Source organism: Rhinopithecus roxellana, chromosome 1, assembly GCF_007565055.1.
Source record: "Rhinopithecus roxellana isolate Shanxi Qingling chromosome 1, ASM756505v1, whole genome shotgun sequence".
NCBI lineage: Eukaryota > Metazoa > Chordata > Mammalia > Primates > Cercopithecidae > Rhinopithecus > Rhinopithecus roxellana.
In genome coordinates, this window is record NC_044549.1 from 46840711 (window position 1) to 46856267 (window position 15557).

The window sequence follows — 15557 nt, forward strand, 5'->3', positions numbered from 1 at the left end:
CCGAGGCTCGCGAGCCCGGGCCCTCCTCGCAGTTGGGGCCCCACCGGCCGCCCCCGCGGGAGCGCTACGGGAGAGGCGCCTATGCGGCTGCAGGTTTTATTATGGAGCTGTCAAGGTAGAAAGGGTACAGAGAACGGGAACCCACCCTTGGGACCCGCCTTTTGCTTTAAAACAACAGCTGAGAGGTGACAGTGTGCTAACAGCCCTCTCAGCACCTCCTCGGCCTCGGCGTCCACTCTGGCGGCGCTTGAGGAGCCCTTCAGCCCGCCACGGCACCGTAGGAGCCCCTCTCTGGGCTGGCTGAGGCCGGAGCTGCCTCCCTCTGCTTACGGGGAGGTGTGGAGGAAGAGGCGCAGGCTGGAACCAGGGTTGCGCGCGGCGCTTGCGGGCTCGGCAGGCTCAGCACACGGAGTGGCTGGCCGGCGCCTCTGGCCCAGGGCAGTGAGGGGCTTTGCACCCGGGCCAGCAGCTCCGGAGGTTGCGCCGGCTCCCCCAGCAGTGCCGGCCCCTCGGCGCTGCACTCAAATTCTCGCCTGGTTTAGCTGCCTCCCCGCGGGGCATGGCTCGGGACCTGCGGCCCGCCATGCCCGAAACTGCCCCCCGCGCAGTGGGCTCCACCGCTGCCCGAGCCGCCCCCGGGGGCGCCGCCCGGTCCGGTCTACTGCTCAGGAGTTGAGGAGTGCGGGTGGACAGCTAGGTACTGATGGGCAGCTCCCCCTGCAGCCCTGGTGTGGGATCCACTGGGTGAAGCCGGCTGGGCTTCTGAGTCTGGTGGGGACTTGGAGAACTTTTAAATCTAGCTGGAGGATTGTATGTGCACCAATTAGCACTCTGTATTTAGCTAATCTGGTGGGTACTTGGAGAACTTTTATGTCTACCTAGAGGATCCTAAATACACCAATCAGCACTCTGTGTCTAGCTCAGAGTTTGTAAATACACCAATCAGTACTCTGTCTAGCTCAAGGTTTGTAAATACACCAATCGGTACTCTGTATCTAGCCAACTCTGTGTCTAGCTAATCTAGTGAGGACTTGGAAAACTTTTCTGTCTAGCACTCTGTGTCTAGCTCAAGGATTGCAAATGCACCAATCAGCACTCTGTCAAAAGGGACCAATCAGCTCTCTGTAAAATGGACCAATCAGCAGAATGTGGGTGGGGTCAGATAAGGGAATAAAAGCAGGCTGCCCCAGCCAGCACCAACTTACTCTGGTTACCTTCCACACTGTGGAAGGTTTATTCTTTAGCTCTTTGCAATAAGTTTTGCTGCTGCTTATGCTCTGAGTCCATGCTGCGTTTATGAGTTGTAACACGCACTGTGAAGGTCTGCAGCTTCACTCCTGAAGCCAGCGAGACCACGAACCCACCGGGAAGAAGGAACAAACTCTGGCAACACCATCTTTAAGAACTGTAACACTCGCTGCGAGGGTCCGCAGCGTCATTCTTGAAGTCAGGGAGACCAAGAACCCACCAATTCTGGACACACAACAACAAAAAGTCTGTGCTTCGTCCCACCTGTGCCTTTCGTTTTTCTTTTTTCCAGAGTAATTTTAAAGCATCCCAGTAGATAAATTCTCCTTTAAATACTCGAGTATGTTTAACAATAAGGCCTATTTTTTAAATGTTCCCATAGTATTACCACCACACCTAACAAAATTGGCAATTCCCAGTCCAGGCCTGAGGGAGGCTTGATAGTTCACAAGACTTGGTAAACCAAAAAATAATTCTAAGGCACCCCCCGCCCCCAGTGACCAAATCATCCAAATGGACTTCCTCCTCAGCCAGGGCTTTTAACCTGAAAGACTGGTTCAGGCCATAAGGGGAAGTAGAGGCCAAACATGCCTCATTATCCTTCTCCTGCATTAACATCAACACAGACTTTACGTCTGATAAGAAACATTTTACAGTCTTATCTCTGAAGCCTGCTACCATATCCAGATGGTTCATCTGCATTATAAAACATTGGTCTCCACAACCTCTTAACCAAGACATTCTTTAATTCCAGGTCTTTGGACAAACTCAACCAATTGTCAACCAGAAAATGTTTAAATTGACCTATAGCCTAGAACCACCCTCCCTCTCTTTGAGTTTTTCTGCCTTTCTGGATCAAACAAATTTATTTCTTAAATGAACTTTACTTGAAGTCTCGTGCCTCCTTAAAATGTATTAAACCAAGCTGCACCCCGACGTCCTTGAGCACATGTTCTCAGGACCTCCTGAGGGCTGTGTCACTGGCTATGGTCACTCATATTTGGCTTACAATAAATCTCTTCAATATTTTACAGAGTTTGACTCTTTTCATCAACAATAATTTGGCACCCAACGTGGGGCCTCAGAGAAGACTCAGGACCCCAAAGGAGTTGTCTGAACTCGGAGCTAAGATACCAGTGGGGCCCATTGAAGCCTCCCAGACTTCTAGCTTCTCCCCCACTGGAACTGGTAAGTCCTCCTGAGCCCCAGATCTCTCTTTGTTTGACAGTCCTTGATTTAGTGTGAGCTGGTTTTTCTCCTAGGAAGTTGTTTACAGATTCTAATTCTAGTTCAGAGACGCATTCTAAAGGGTTTTCTTTATTGCTTTTTCTCCCAAAATTAATCTTGATTCGGCTTGTCTGCCCATTTGTGTGACAAATTGAACTGTTGTTTTCATAGGTAAATGAGAGACTGAGTTTTCTAAGCTCGGAAGAGAAAAGGCATTTGCTTCACCCAGTCAAAAGGTGCTCCTGGGTGACTGGGAACCTTGTGGGAGTGTCTGGGGGGTTGACATCCTGTGACATGCAGCAGCCCTACGGGGAAATCCCCAACAAAAATTAATTTTAAAAATAGTTTGTCCAGGAATGCATATAAGGACTGATCACTCGTCATTTTGAGCCCTCTCAAAGGTAATACACCTCTGGAGAGAGAAACTGAGACATGTAAAAGGGTGGAAACGACTCAGTGGTGACACACAGTGGAGTCCTACCAACAAGCAGCACACATTGATCCACTACACAAAAACCTTAGGCCACAGCTCAGTTCCTACTTTTAAGAAAAAAAAAAAAAAGTGGGAAACAAGTAATCTAAGAATGAGGAGAAAACAAGGAGAATGACCCCATTTTGGGCACTCTGTTGGTTTTATGGTGCCTCTACTTGCCAGAGATTATGTAAAATGGAAATAAAATGATCCTTGTGCACATTTACGTTAAGGAAAAGAGCCCTAAGGTTGACCTGTACACCATAGAGTTCCTAAGTACTCTTCTCTATATTTTCTGCCTGCTTTAAATCTGCTTTTACTTTTCTACTGAGATAAAAACCACTGTTTGGAGCTAACGTTTTTTTCTTTTTTTCTTTTTTTTTTTGCAAGCTGGTGAATTTGTATTTATCTCATGGCTAAAGTTCTGAAGTAAAAGCTATAGGGTGTGTGTGTGTGTGTGTGTGTGTGTGTGTGTGTGTGTATTTAAAAGGATTTTATAATAGACTTCTATAATTTTGTTTAATTGGCAGATTAAATCCATTTTAATTTCCCTCCAGCACACCAGACTGTCTCTTGGTACTTTGAGATGCAAATTTTGCTATCTGTTTTTCACCTAACAGTTCTTTCCTTTAATATGCAAATGTAGGACTATTTAGCTGACAACTGCATAGGGTGATGAAACAGGCTATCACGAATTTAAAAGTCTCAGGAAAGCTGGGTGCGGTAGCTCACACCTGTAATCCCAACACTTTGGGAGGCCAAGGCGGGCGGATCACAAGCTTAGGAGATGGAGATCATCCTGGCTAACACGGTGAAACCCCATCTCTACTAAAGATACAAAAAATTAGCCGGGTGAGGTGGCGGGCACCAGTAGTCCCAGCTACTTGGGAGGCTGAGCCAAGAGAATGGCATGAACCCAGGAGACGGAGCTTGCAGTGAGCCGAGATTATGCCACTGCACTCCAGCCTGGGCGACAGACTGAGACTCTGTCTTTAAAAAAAAAAAAAAAAATTAAAAACAAAAAAAAAAGTCTAAGGAAAAAAGAGGTCTTACAAATGTATAAGATGTACTTCTATTGCCATGCCTAATATGCTATGTGTTTATGTGTTGTGTACACAATGTTTCACTACTAAAAATATGGAAAAGAGCTCTAATTAGTTTAAGTAAAAACAAAAGCACTTAAACACTTTATCAAAAAATGCTAATCAAATGCTTTTAAGTTCACATGACAAGTAAAATACTTAATAAATAAGCTGTCTTTAAAATCATTGGTAAAAAAATCAGAAATGTTCTAAGAATTGTTAGTATTTTTGTTTGCATTTATTGATCAAGTGGCTTCATGCTTATTCCTTCAGAATAGTATAAGATTAGCCATAGGGTTATGAAACTGTAAAACCCAGCCCAAGACAGAATGATCTTTGCTTGTATAATTTTTGATAAATAAGGCATGGAATATTGTTGGTTTAACGGAAACAGCTAAATCTTGAGTTATTGGTAAAAATACTGTTATATTTAATCATAAGTTCATTATTGAAGTAAACACCTGAAATTCACAGCTATAAAAATGGTTAACAGGGAAATAAATAATGACTGTCACAGTTTTTGTTAATAATCCAGGTAAACAAATAAATTAATCAGGTAATGGTAATGGAATAAGTGTTTGTAAACAAACTTGTCATATAATTTAGGACCTCAGGTTATTAATAAATGTTAAGTATCTGGGCAATTTCCAATTTAAAAATTACAGGAAAACTTTTTTTTAAACAGTAGATATCTTTTTCTAATTTAGTTTATTTAAAGGTTATGTATAAAACAAGGTAAAAGGAACTAGGAAATAAGAGATGTAGAGAAAGATAAGACATAAAGAGGTAATTTTTGGTAAAGAAGGCAAAAAGGAAAGTGATCTTATGTAAGAAAGAATCTTGTGTAGTGCATTTGTGTCCTAAAATAAAATGACTAAGTTGTTCAAGAAAGAGAGATATTTAGGACAGAACAGAAAATTTAAGCATGTTGTGAATGGTTTATATAAGTTGTAAGAAGGTTAGTAAAAAGGGATTTGTTTAAAAAATTGTATAATTCAGTTGGCTATGATTAAGAAGAAATTATAGTGGTCCTTCTAGAGATGGGTCTTTGATATTTAAAAAATACAGTAATACAAAACTAAATAATTGGCTAAAACAATATTTTATTACAAATATTGACTTTTTTTTTTTTTTTTTTTTTTTTTTTTGAGACAGAGTCTTGCTCTGCCGCCCAGGCTGGAGTGCAGTGGCCGGCTCTCAGCTCACTGCAAGCTCTGCCTCCCGGGTTCACGCCATTCTCCTGTCTCAGCCTCCCCAGTAGCTGGGACTATAGGCGCCCGCCTCGTCGCCCGGCTAGTTTTTTGTATTTTTTAGTAGAGACGGGGTTTCACCGTATTAGCCAGGATGGTCTCGATCTCCTGACCTCGTGATCCGCCCATCTCGGCCTCCCAAAGTGCTGGGATTACAGGCTTGAGCCACCGCGCCCGGCCTATTGACTTCTTTTTAAGGTAATGTTTTTAATTTATAAACTCTGTCTCTTTGACATTCTGCAGATTGATATCTCACAAGTTCAGCTCTTTCTCTTTTGAAAAGACCTTGGATAATAGATCTCTCCTTCACCTTTTGTTGGTTCCTGTAACTTCATAATAGTTATAGGATAATTAACAAAATTATCTGAAGGGAGATAACTTTTCTTGAAAACAGGCCAATAAAATTAGATCTTGTAGACCTTTTAATTCTGCATGCCTGTTATATCTTTATCTTTATATGTGTCATGTGGAAGTGATACTTCACTATCAAACTACATGAAAGAGCTCTAACCTAGTAACTTTAAAAATGTAAGTGCTTATCAGATTGGTAGATGCTAGCTCAGATGACTGTTAATTCACATGATCTTGGTAATCTTTGGTAAAATTAATTTAGCAAATTTAATCTCAAAACTCTCTCTAGTAATTTAAAATCTTAAAGTCATGTTAAAACCTCAGTTTTTATCACTGGAAAATTTGAGTTACTAAAAGTTAAAATAGAAGTATAAAATACGTTTTTGGTGAAGTTTGTAAAACACAATGATGTTGATTTTGCTAAAAAAGGAAAGTAGGTTTTTCTTCTCTAATTAAAAAAAACTACTTAAGAGTTGCTTTAGAATGAAGAAAAATATATATATAGATAAAGCTAAATAGAACAATTAAGCCAGAGCAACAAAAGTTAACTCAGACCTGTGGGTACCAAAAAGATAGTCAATGTGGGGGAAGGACAAAACTATTTAAAACCAGAGGGTATAATATAAAGAAATTGTTTTATTTTGTAGATTTGTATCATCAGCTTGTTAAAAAAACTGTACTATAGTGGATTGTAAAAATAACCACTTTAAGGAAAAAATCCTTAATTTTAAATGCTACAGAAATTAAGAGCTTGTTTGGGTTGATGCAGCACCCCACAGCTCACTGTTGAACAATCACTAATGAATATATATGATCCAAATGCACAAGAGGTCATTTCTGAGAGAACAGTTAGTCTAGTGGACCAGATAAATGCCACCATAATGTCTGTTTGCCCTGAGAAGGGGACTGCCCAACTCTCTGTATAAGATACCAAGTGAAACAAGCACCTCAGATGAAGCAGTTAATATGCTTCATATGCAAGCCATATAACTGGATTTAGGATAACTGGTATATCCTCCCACCAAATATGCCTATTACCCAAGTCATGGTAAATTTAGGAGTTGAGGGGCTCCCTTTTACATGGATGCCCCTCCCACAGAATCATAACGACTGCTTGAGAAGGCTTATCAAATTTGCTATCCCTCATGGGTTTTGCAGATGCAACTTGCCGCTAGGAACCCAGACCTTATGGTCTGGGGATAGAAAAAGGTTCCTGGGACCAGGACAGGTTAAATATACAGGTTAATAAAATAAACGTATAGGTTAATAAAATAATGAAATGTAAAATGTTTAAACAAACCTTATGTAAGGTAGTTGTAACACCTTTTACCTAAATGTCTTATGAAAATGGGTACTGCATTTGACTGGGGGATGTTTCCCCTTTCTAGTACTATAAAACTAAGGGCATGTAAATCTGCTCTTTTGAGAAATTGGACACACTAAATGGGAACTGGTAAGGTTGCCTAAACCCACATGCTATAGGGTAGAAGCTGGAATACTAGTCAGGACAAATTCTCCACTTCATATCCTTTGTGGAACATTTACTGGGGCTGATGGCAAAAGACTGAGTACTTCCCAATGACAATGACTAGAGAATTGCCTTAATCTGGAATGTTAATTGAAGCTATCCCTATGTTAATGGAAACAATGTGATGCCCCAAAGAGTTCCATAATAAAATAAAAATGGTTTACATAGAATCTTGCTACCTGGAAATATAAGGAGGAGATACTGATAAACAGGGAGCCCTTTCCTAGGACTAATTCTAACTCTGGGGGGAGTTGCTGGATTCCACAGTGCCTGATAGACAGCTCTCATGAGCTGCTTGGCTTGTGAATGGTATTTCCAAGGTAAACAGATGTCTCATTTGAAAGATGCTGCTCTAGTTAAAGAAGGTCAAGAAAATCTTTTCTCTTTTTTTTATTTGAGTGAAGTATGTTTTTAAACAAATGTACCTTTCTCTCTGGGTTCTCCAAAATCCGGATTGTGGTTTTATGACAATATAGTTATTTGTGTAAGTTCAATAAAAAGTCTTTTAAAACAGAACAATTGGAGACACTGGTTAATTTACCAAGAATTTAACTAAAATAGTATATTTTTAGGTAAAGTTCCAGCAAAGCCAACTTAAAAGGAGCCTATATGGCTAATCCATTTTTGCTGGATTTTATGCAAATAATCAGGACAAGTATAATAAGCCTAGAACTTATTTTACACAGAAATTGGTCTTACTATAATTTCTCTTTAGTAGAAAAGAAGGGAGCTAAAAAATGGTTTTAAAGGAAAAATGTAACACTTGGTAGTAGATTTTGACCCTAACTTTTGTTTTTTAAAGTGTAGATTAAATCATGAATTATTTCTTGGCTACAATAATCCTATTGAGAGTACCAGGTTATAATTTTTCTTTATGTTTTTAGTTGGTGCCCTAATTGAATAGGCTCCTTTTTCGGTTCTGACACACAAATTACTCTTATAATTGTCAAACTATAAATGTTACTTCTCTCTTCTTGTTTTACTTCCAAGGAAACCAAAATCATGGTATTCTGTAGACCAGAGATGAGTCCCTCGTTTAGCATCCCACTGGGCCCAGACCTGTTTCACTGCAAATGCTCTGCTGCTAAAACTATAGAAGCACCCTCCCACTAGGCCTAGTGGCTATTGAGGAAAAGTTGGGCATGTGAGATTGTAAGGGCCAATTTTGAGGGATAAAATTAGGTCAAGGTCAAACTCTCCAACTCAATAACGGGTACAAAGATGCCCTCTTCCGGCCCTTATCCCCTGCTTGTCATGGAGTGAAGGGCCATGTCCACTGGGAGCCTTTGCATGGTACTCCAGCTGCCTAGGACCTGAGAGCTCCAGTGGCTCCAATCCCCCTTCTAGGATGTGTGCCCAGATCAGCACACGCCCACAAAAGCAGGTTGGGGCATTGCTGTCTCTTCTCACAGGGCCACATGGAACTCCAAGGAGTCCAAGAAGTCTACATTTGAACTTGGCCTCACAGATCTCTATACATTTGTCAAGGCCAGAAGATAGATTCCATTTTACAGTTGTCTGGTTTTGTCTGTTTATAATGTAGACCAAAAAGTATCTGAGACAGGTCTCAATCAGAAGCTTATTTTGCCAAGGTTAAAGACATGCTCATGACACAGCCTCAGGAGGTCCTGAGAATGTGTGCCTAAGGTGGTCTGGCTACAGCTTGGTTTTAGACATTTTAGGGAAACAGAAGATAACACATGTAAGATTTACATTGGTCAGGTCCAGAAAGGAGGGACAACTTGAAGTGGTCAGGAGGGGTTGGGGTGGAGAGGCTTCCAGATCACAGGTGAATTCAAAGATGTCCTGACTGGCAATTGGTTGAAAAAGTTTATCTGAAGACCTAGAATCAACAGAAGGGAATGTGTAGGTTAAGAAGATAGGGGTTATGGAGGCCTAGGTTTTTCTTATGCAGATGAAGCCTCCAGGTAGCAGGCTTCAGAGAGAATAGATTGTAAATGTTTCTTACCAGACTTAAAAAGGTGTCAGACTCTTAGTTAATTTTCTCCTGGATCAGGAAAAAGACCTGGAAAGGGAAGAGGATTCTCTACAGAATGTAGATTTTCCCCACAAGAGACAGCTTTGCAGGGCCACTTCAAAATATGTCAAAGAAATACATTTGGGGGTAAAATACTTTGATTTATTTTACAGCCTGCTATCTGTCATGTTGGTATCTTATTGCTACAAAGAGTCTGCTCTGTCAGTCTGAAGGTCTCTGTGTTGATGTTAATGTTGGTCAGCTGTGCCTGAATCCAAACAGAGGGGTGTATAATGAGGCTCCTTCATTATACAACTCTCCTCCTTCATTATCCATCCAACTCTCCTCCTTCCCATCATGGCCTGAACTACTTTTTCAGGTTCATTTCAGGTCCTTGGTCAAGAGGAGGGGTCCATTTGTGACCCGTGAAAGAGATCTGAGTTACCCTGAGTTACTGGCAGCAAATTTTGCCGGTCCACAGCAACTTCAGTCCTTGCCTCTTTGCAAGAAAGAATTCAACTGAGGGGCATAGAGCAGAAAAAGAGACTGAGGCAAGTTCCAGAGCAGGAATGGAAGTTTATTTAAAAAGTCTTAGAACAGGAATGAAAGGAAGGTATGCTTGGAAGAGACCCAAGCAAGCAGGTGAAGGTTAAAGGGAGAAGGTCATGTTTAACCATGATCCTAGGACTTTTATAAGCTCGCTTCTTTGCCATGATTCCTCCCTGAGGGTGGGTTTTCCTCATGCCCAGTGTTCCTTACCCTTTAGAATTGAGCATGCATGGTGTGTTTAGGGAGTTATACGCAGGCCCATCTGAGGCTTTCTTCCTTTTTCCAGTGGAGTGTGCCCCCGGAAGATCATACTTCACCATGTTTTGCCTCTTAACAGGCATGCCCAGGAAGTTGCTTCTCCCTGGGGCCTGCATTCAATTAACATTTTGCTGTTAACAGGTGTGGGCCATCAGGAAATAGCCTCTCCATGGCCTGTGGAATTATCATTCTTAGAGAGGCAATTCAGTAAATGCCGAACCATCACCCAACATTGTCAGTGGATTAAGGGGGAGCCGTAGCCTGCCCTGCTTATGCCTAACTACCTGTAACACATTCAGTTAGTTGGGGGACTTAAAATTTTATTTTTGGCTTACAATAATCATTAAATATTTAGATATATGGTTTGTGGACCCTCACTTGTACTTTTGCCCTGGGCTCTATAAATTTTGAGGTGGGCCTGTCTGGTTTTCATAGAGTCATGGGTGCAAGACACTATTTTGTTCTTAACTCTAATGCATGAAAAATAAACTGGCAAAGTATAATGACAAACAGCAACCAACAACTGGCCTCAGCCATGGAGAAAGCACAGGGAAAATGGGAGCATTCTAGAAAAGGGGGCAACCAAGCATTGCAGCCAAGCTCCAAAGGGCAGTCACCACACCAGGGCACAGGATTCATTTCTTGTGACCTTGGTAAGTGGCAGGCAGTGTGTACCAGTTCCTGTAGACTAGTTCATGCCCCTCTGTCTCTCCCTTTCATAGAGGCACTTGCAATTGCTAGTTCAGGAATCCAGAGGCCTGTCTGGAGTCTAGGCAGTGAGTAGCTTGGCAAAGAGCTGCTATGGTGGAACTGCAGTTTTCAGTGGAAACTAAAGATAGGATAGACATAAAATATATTGGTAAATAATAAAGTCTCATACAATGTTAGCAGCTATTAGGATTGAATTGGGTCCCTGCGAATTCATATGTTGAATCGCTAGCTCCCAATGTGACTCTATGTGGAGATAGGGCTTATCAGGAGATAGTAAAGATTCAGTGAGGTTATTAGGTGGGGCTCTAATCTAATAGGACTGGAGTCCTTAGAAGAGATGGGAAAGAGGCAGGGGAGAGCTCCCTCTCCACAAGTACACCAGCAAGAAGGTTGCCATCTGCAAGACAGGGAGAGAGACCTCATCAGACACAATCCTGCTGGCACCTTAACCTCAGACTTCCAGGCTCCAGAACTGTGAGAAGATAAGTGTATTGTTTAAACCCCTGGGCCATGGTATTTTGTAATGAGCTGCCATAACAGAGGATTACTGTTTTCAAAGCAAGCTGACCTTGAGGAAGTCATTAAGACTCAGTCTTCTCATCTGTAAAACTGAGACAGTATCAGCACCTCCCTCATAGGCTTGAGGATTACATGAGGTGATCCATGTAGAGCCCTCAGCATGGTGCTTCACATGTAATGAGCTCAATAGTGTTTCCTGCTGTTGTGTTTATTGTGGTTACTAAAACCCTGATGGGACAAATCTCAAAGGAAGGAATGATTCCAGGCTCGCAGATCGACCACGGGGGAGGTTTGAGGAACAGGGAGGGCTTGACTGTGAGCTTGACATGGGCATCCAAGCAGTTCTGGCCCTGCCCACACATTTCCTCATATCTGTTCCAGTTTCTCACTGTCACTCTGCCACCACAGTGTCCACCTGGTGTTCCCATTCAGTCTCCATCTTCCCCAAATGGATTCTAGGTTGGTGGCAGCAGCCTTAGCCCAGGGCTGGCCTCCATTTTCCCCTCCACTGCTGGCAGGTGGCCCTCTGGGAACAGGCCCCAGTGGTGGGCTGGCCAAGCCCTGCCTTCTGCTGATAGCTGCTCCAGGAGTGATGGACATGACCTGGCTTTTTTGTTTGTTTGTTTGTTTTTTTGTAGAGACAAGCTGTTGCCATGTTGCTCCAACTCCTGAGCTCAAACCAATCCACCCACCTCGGACTCCCAAAGTGCCAAGATGACAGACATGAGCCACTGTGCCTGGCCAAATTTTATGTTAAGTATGTTTTCTCACAATATTTTTTAAGTCCATGCTTGGAGCCTTTTGTGACCATGTGGCAGTGCAGAAGGCACACTGGCAGCCCAAGACACCCCTGATTAGCCCTCAGCTACTTTGCAATTGAATCCCAGGTTCTGAGCTTCCTGTGAATAAAATCTGAATTCAAGCTGGTGCTCCAGAGCCTGACAGCAACTGGAACTTTCCCACCATCTACCTGGTGAAGCATGAATTATCTTATTTTAAAATTTCTGTTCTTTATTTCTCATTTATATTAAAGTAATATCATTTAGATAATGTGTTGGTAATATGATCTGTGAATTTCATTAGAGGATTTAAAGAGGGTAGAATGAGGCCAGGTGCGGTGGCTCACGCCCATAATCCCAGCATTTTGGGCTGGCCAAGGCGGGTGGATCACTTGAGGTCAGGAGTTTGAGAACAGCCTGGCCAACATGGTGAACCCCATCTCTACTACAAATACAAAATTAGCCAGGCGTGGTGGCGCACACCTGTAGTCCCATCTACTCGGGAGGCTGAGGCAGGAGAATCGCTTGAACCCGGGAGAGGGAGGGTGCAGTGTGCTGAGATTGCACCACCGCAGTCCAATCTGAGTGACAGAGACTGTCTAAATAAAGAAGATAGAATGAAGAGATTGGGGTAGTTAAGATTGGGAATCATTGTTTTAACTCTTCCTCTACTGTTTGCTGTTTTGGTTGCTCCAAAACTTTATAACTGCATTATAACTGATGCCCAGAGTCTGTCACTGCAGCCATCAACACAGCCCTGAGCTCTCAGTAGCGTATGACACCAAGGATTAATTTCTTGGTTCTACACATGTCCACTGTGTGTTGGCAGAGGGAGAAGCAGCCTTTGTGGAGGATGCCTAATGGATGTGCAGTCCAACCAGATGTGGCGGGCTTTGCTCTGCAGTCTGCTCCTGTTTGTGTCTTTGGAGCTACAGAAATCAGCTCCTCTTTGAGCTTGCCCAAAAGGGGCCATTCCCACAAAGAACAGGGAACAAAGAGGAACTGTTGATTTTGGAGGGGAGAAAAGGAAGAGAGTTTCCATCACACAGTCCCATATTCTCCCCAAAGACAGGTCTCCACTCTGCCACGGAGGGTCCTACTCCCCCTCCCTCCCTCCAGCACCAGCCTTGCTGGGTCCCACCTCCTCTCTTTTCCACCTCCCTTAGGATTCTCCTTCTCTTTATTACCTAGAGCAAGTTTGTGGCCAGCCTTTGATTCTGAATGTCCCACCGTCCCAGCTTCACCACATCAGAATGGTCTAGGTAAATGCAAAGCTCTCTGTGGAAAGACTTCTGGTGAATTCCACTTCCTCCTCACCCTATCCCAGTTGGATGAAGTCAGATTAGCAGAGCACTAGAGCCCTGGATCTAGCGTGCTGCCCCCCATGCACACACTCCCTGCCCTGGTGAGCTGCTGGTAGTGGTGGGGTTTAATGTGCGTTCAGTCACACTGGGGAAGGTCATAAGAAACAGCTGTGTGCAACTTGCCACCCTAGGTTGAAGTCACATAAGACAGCAGTCATTACATTATAAAACTTTTTCTTTTTTGTTTTTTTTTGTTTTTTTTTTTGTTTTTTTTTGAGACAGAGTCTCGCTCTGTCGCCCAGGCTGGAGTGCAGTGGCGCAATCTCAGCTCACTGCAAGCTCCACCTCCCTGGTTCACGCCATTCTCCCGCCTCAGCCTCCCGAGCAGCTGGGATTACAGGAGCCCACCACACACCCGGCTAATTTTTTGTGTTTTTAGTAGAGACGGAGTTTCACCATGTTAGTCAGGATGGTCTCAATCTCCTGACCTCATGATCCGCCAGCCTCGGCCTCCCAAAGTGTTGGGATTACAGGCATGAGCCACCGTGCCCCGCCTATAAAACATTTTTAAGGAGGATTCATGAGATGGATTACTATCTCTATGACGAGCAGTTATCCTCCAGAACACTAATTTGTTTCTGGCATCTGGACACCATGAATTAGGTCACCAGTCAGGTGTCCTTGCACTCCTGGCAGCCAGAAAGCTCTGAGCTGAATTGTGGCCCAGCTTAGAAGGGTATGCAGTCTTGCAGCCTGCAGTCTGGATACGGACCACACTCTGAGTTTGACTCACCACCACTTTGCTCTCAGCCCCCGTTCGCTCATGCATATTTTTGTTTATTATACTTCTAAACCACCTTAAATGCTTCTGTTAACATGGCGAGACACAAATGTACTCGAAGGCCACAAAAGTTTATAAAAGCTTATCTCCCACTGAATAGCCTGGCGGTGAATCGCCTTGGGGAAGATGAGCCTCCATGATGTTGGGCTCGGCTTCCTCCATCTCGGGCAGCTACCCACTGCCCCCCTCCCCTGCCCCCGGGCCCAGGCACTGCCCACATTCACAGGGTTGGGCAATGGCCATCGCCGTGTCACTGGGTCTGCTTCCAGCCAGGCCGGGGAGGAAAAGGAGGGCAAGAGCATGACCCCCCTTACAGGGTGCATGTCGGAAACCGCACAGATCATTTGCACCTGGATCCTGTTGACAAGAACTTGGTTCCTTGACAACACCTAGTGCAAAGAATGCAGGAAAATCCAGCCTTTCTTCTGGGCAGCTGTGTGCCCAGGTAAAATGCAGAGATTATGACTTAAGAAAGAAGGGGACAAAGGCAGGAAATTGGGGGATAACGAAATCTTATGTCCTTACCTTACACTTTCAGGAGAATTATGGAAAGGGGAAGAAAGCTAGAAAGGGGAAGAAAGAATTATGGGAAGGGGAAGAAAGCTGGAAAGCTGGGTCCAGTCTTGCCCATTTGCACCAGAGGTCTCTAGCGTGACTGCAGTGGGCACCCTGGCTAAAACTGTGTCTGAAGAGTGGGGAGAGGCACTTCCTGGCTCTGTTTGAGTTGGATGGGCCTGTGCTCGAGGCTTTGCCTGCTCTTCTGTCACGAAGGATGTTTACAGGGAAGCCAGGGCTGACCCTATAGAGACACCAGGCAGGCTTCCACCTCTTGTTGGGAGGAGTGTGAGAGACCTGACTGGGATGAGAGACAGCTGCATGTGCTTGGACGCTGCCGTGGATACCCCAGCCCTGGGAGTGTTTGAGGCAGAACAAAGGGAACCCAGGAAGGGGTTGACATGGACTCATCTGTTCCGGTATAAGCGGTGCGTGCTAGGGCAAGTCCCACCGCTAGAGACAGGGGAACAGCTTCTCTCTGAGAAGCTGACATCTCCAGCACCAAGCATCGCGGTAGAAGACCAATTCTGAGCTAGCAACAGAGCCCAGAAGGCTTTAAGTGGAAGTGAAGGCACATTCTTTCCTGCCTGTAGACAGCAAGAAGTGAGGCTGGACGTGCCAGAAGCACTCTGGGGTCTGAGCCGGCCCTGCCGCAGGAGGCAGGTGGGAAGAGGGAAGGGGACACTCCCTGTGGGCCTGGCTTGGGCCTGGGCTTCAGGCTCTGAGGAACTACATGGAGTGGGAGTTGGTGGGTTTCTCCTGGACTTCTAGGAAGGCCTTGTGAGAAGCTCAACCTGACCCCAGCAAAGCCTGCTTCACAGTTGGGTGTGGTGGCCATGGGAGAGTAGAGCCTCTCCCATGGTGGGTGTGGGTGCCCAGGAGCACAGCCACCCCTGCCAGGCCAT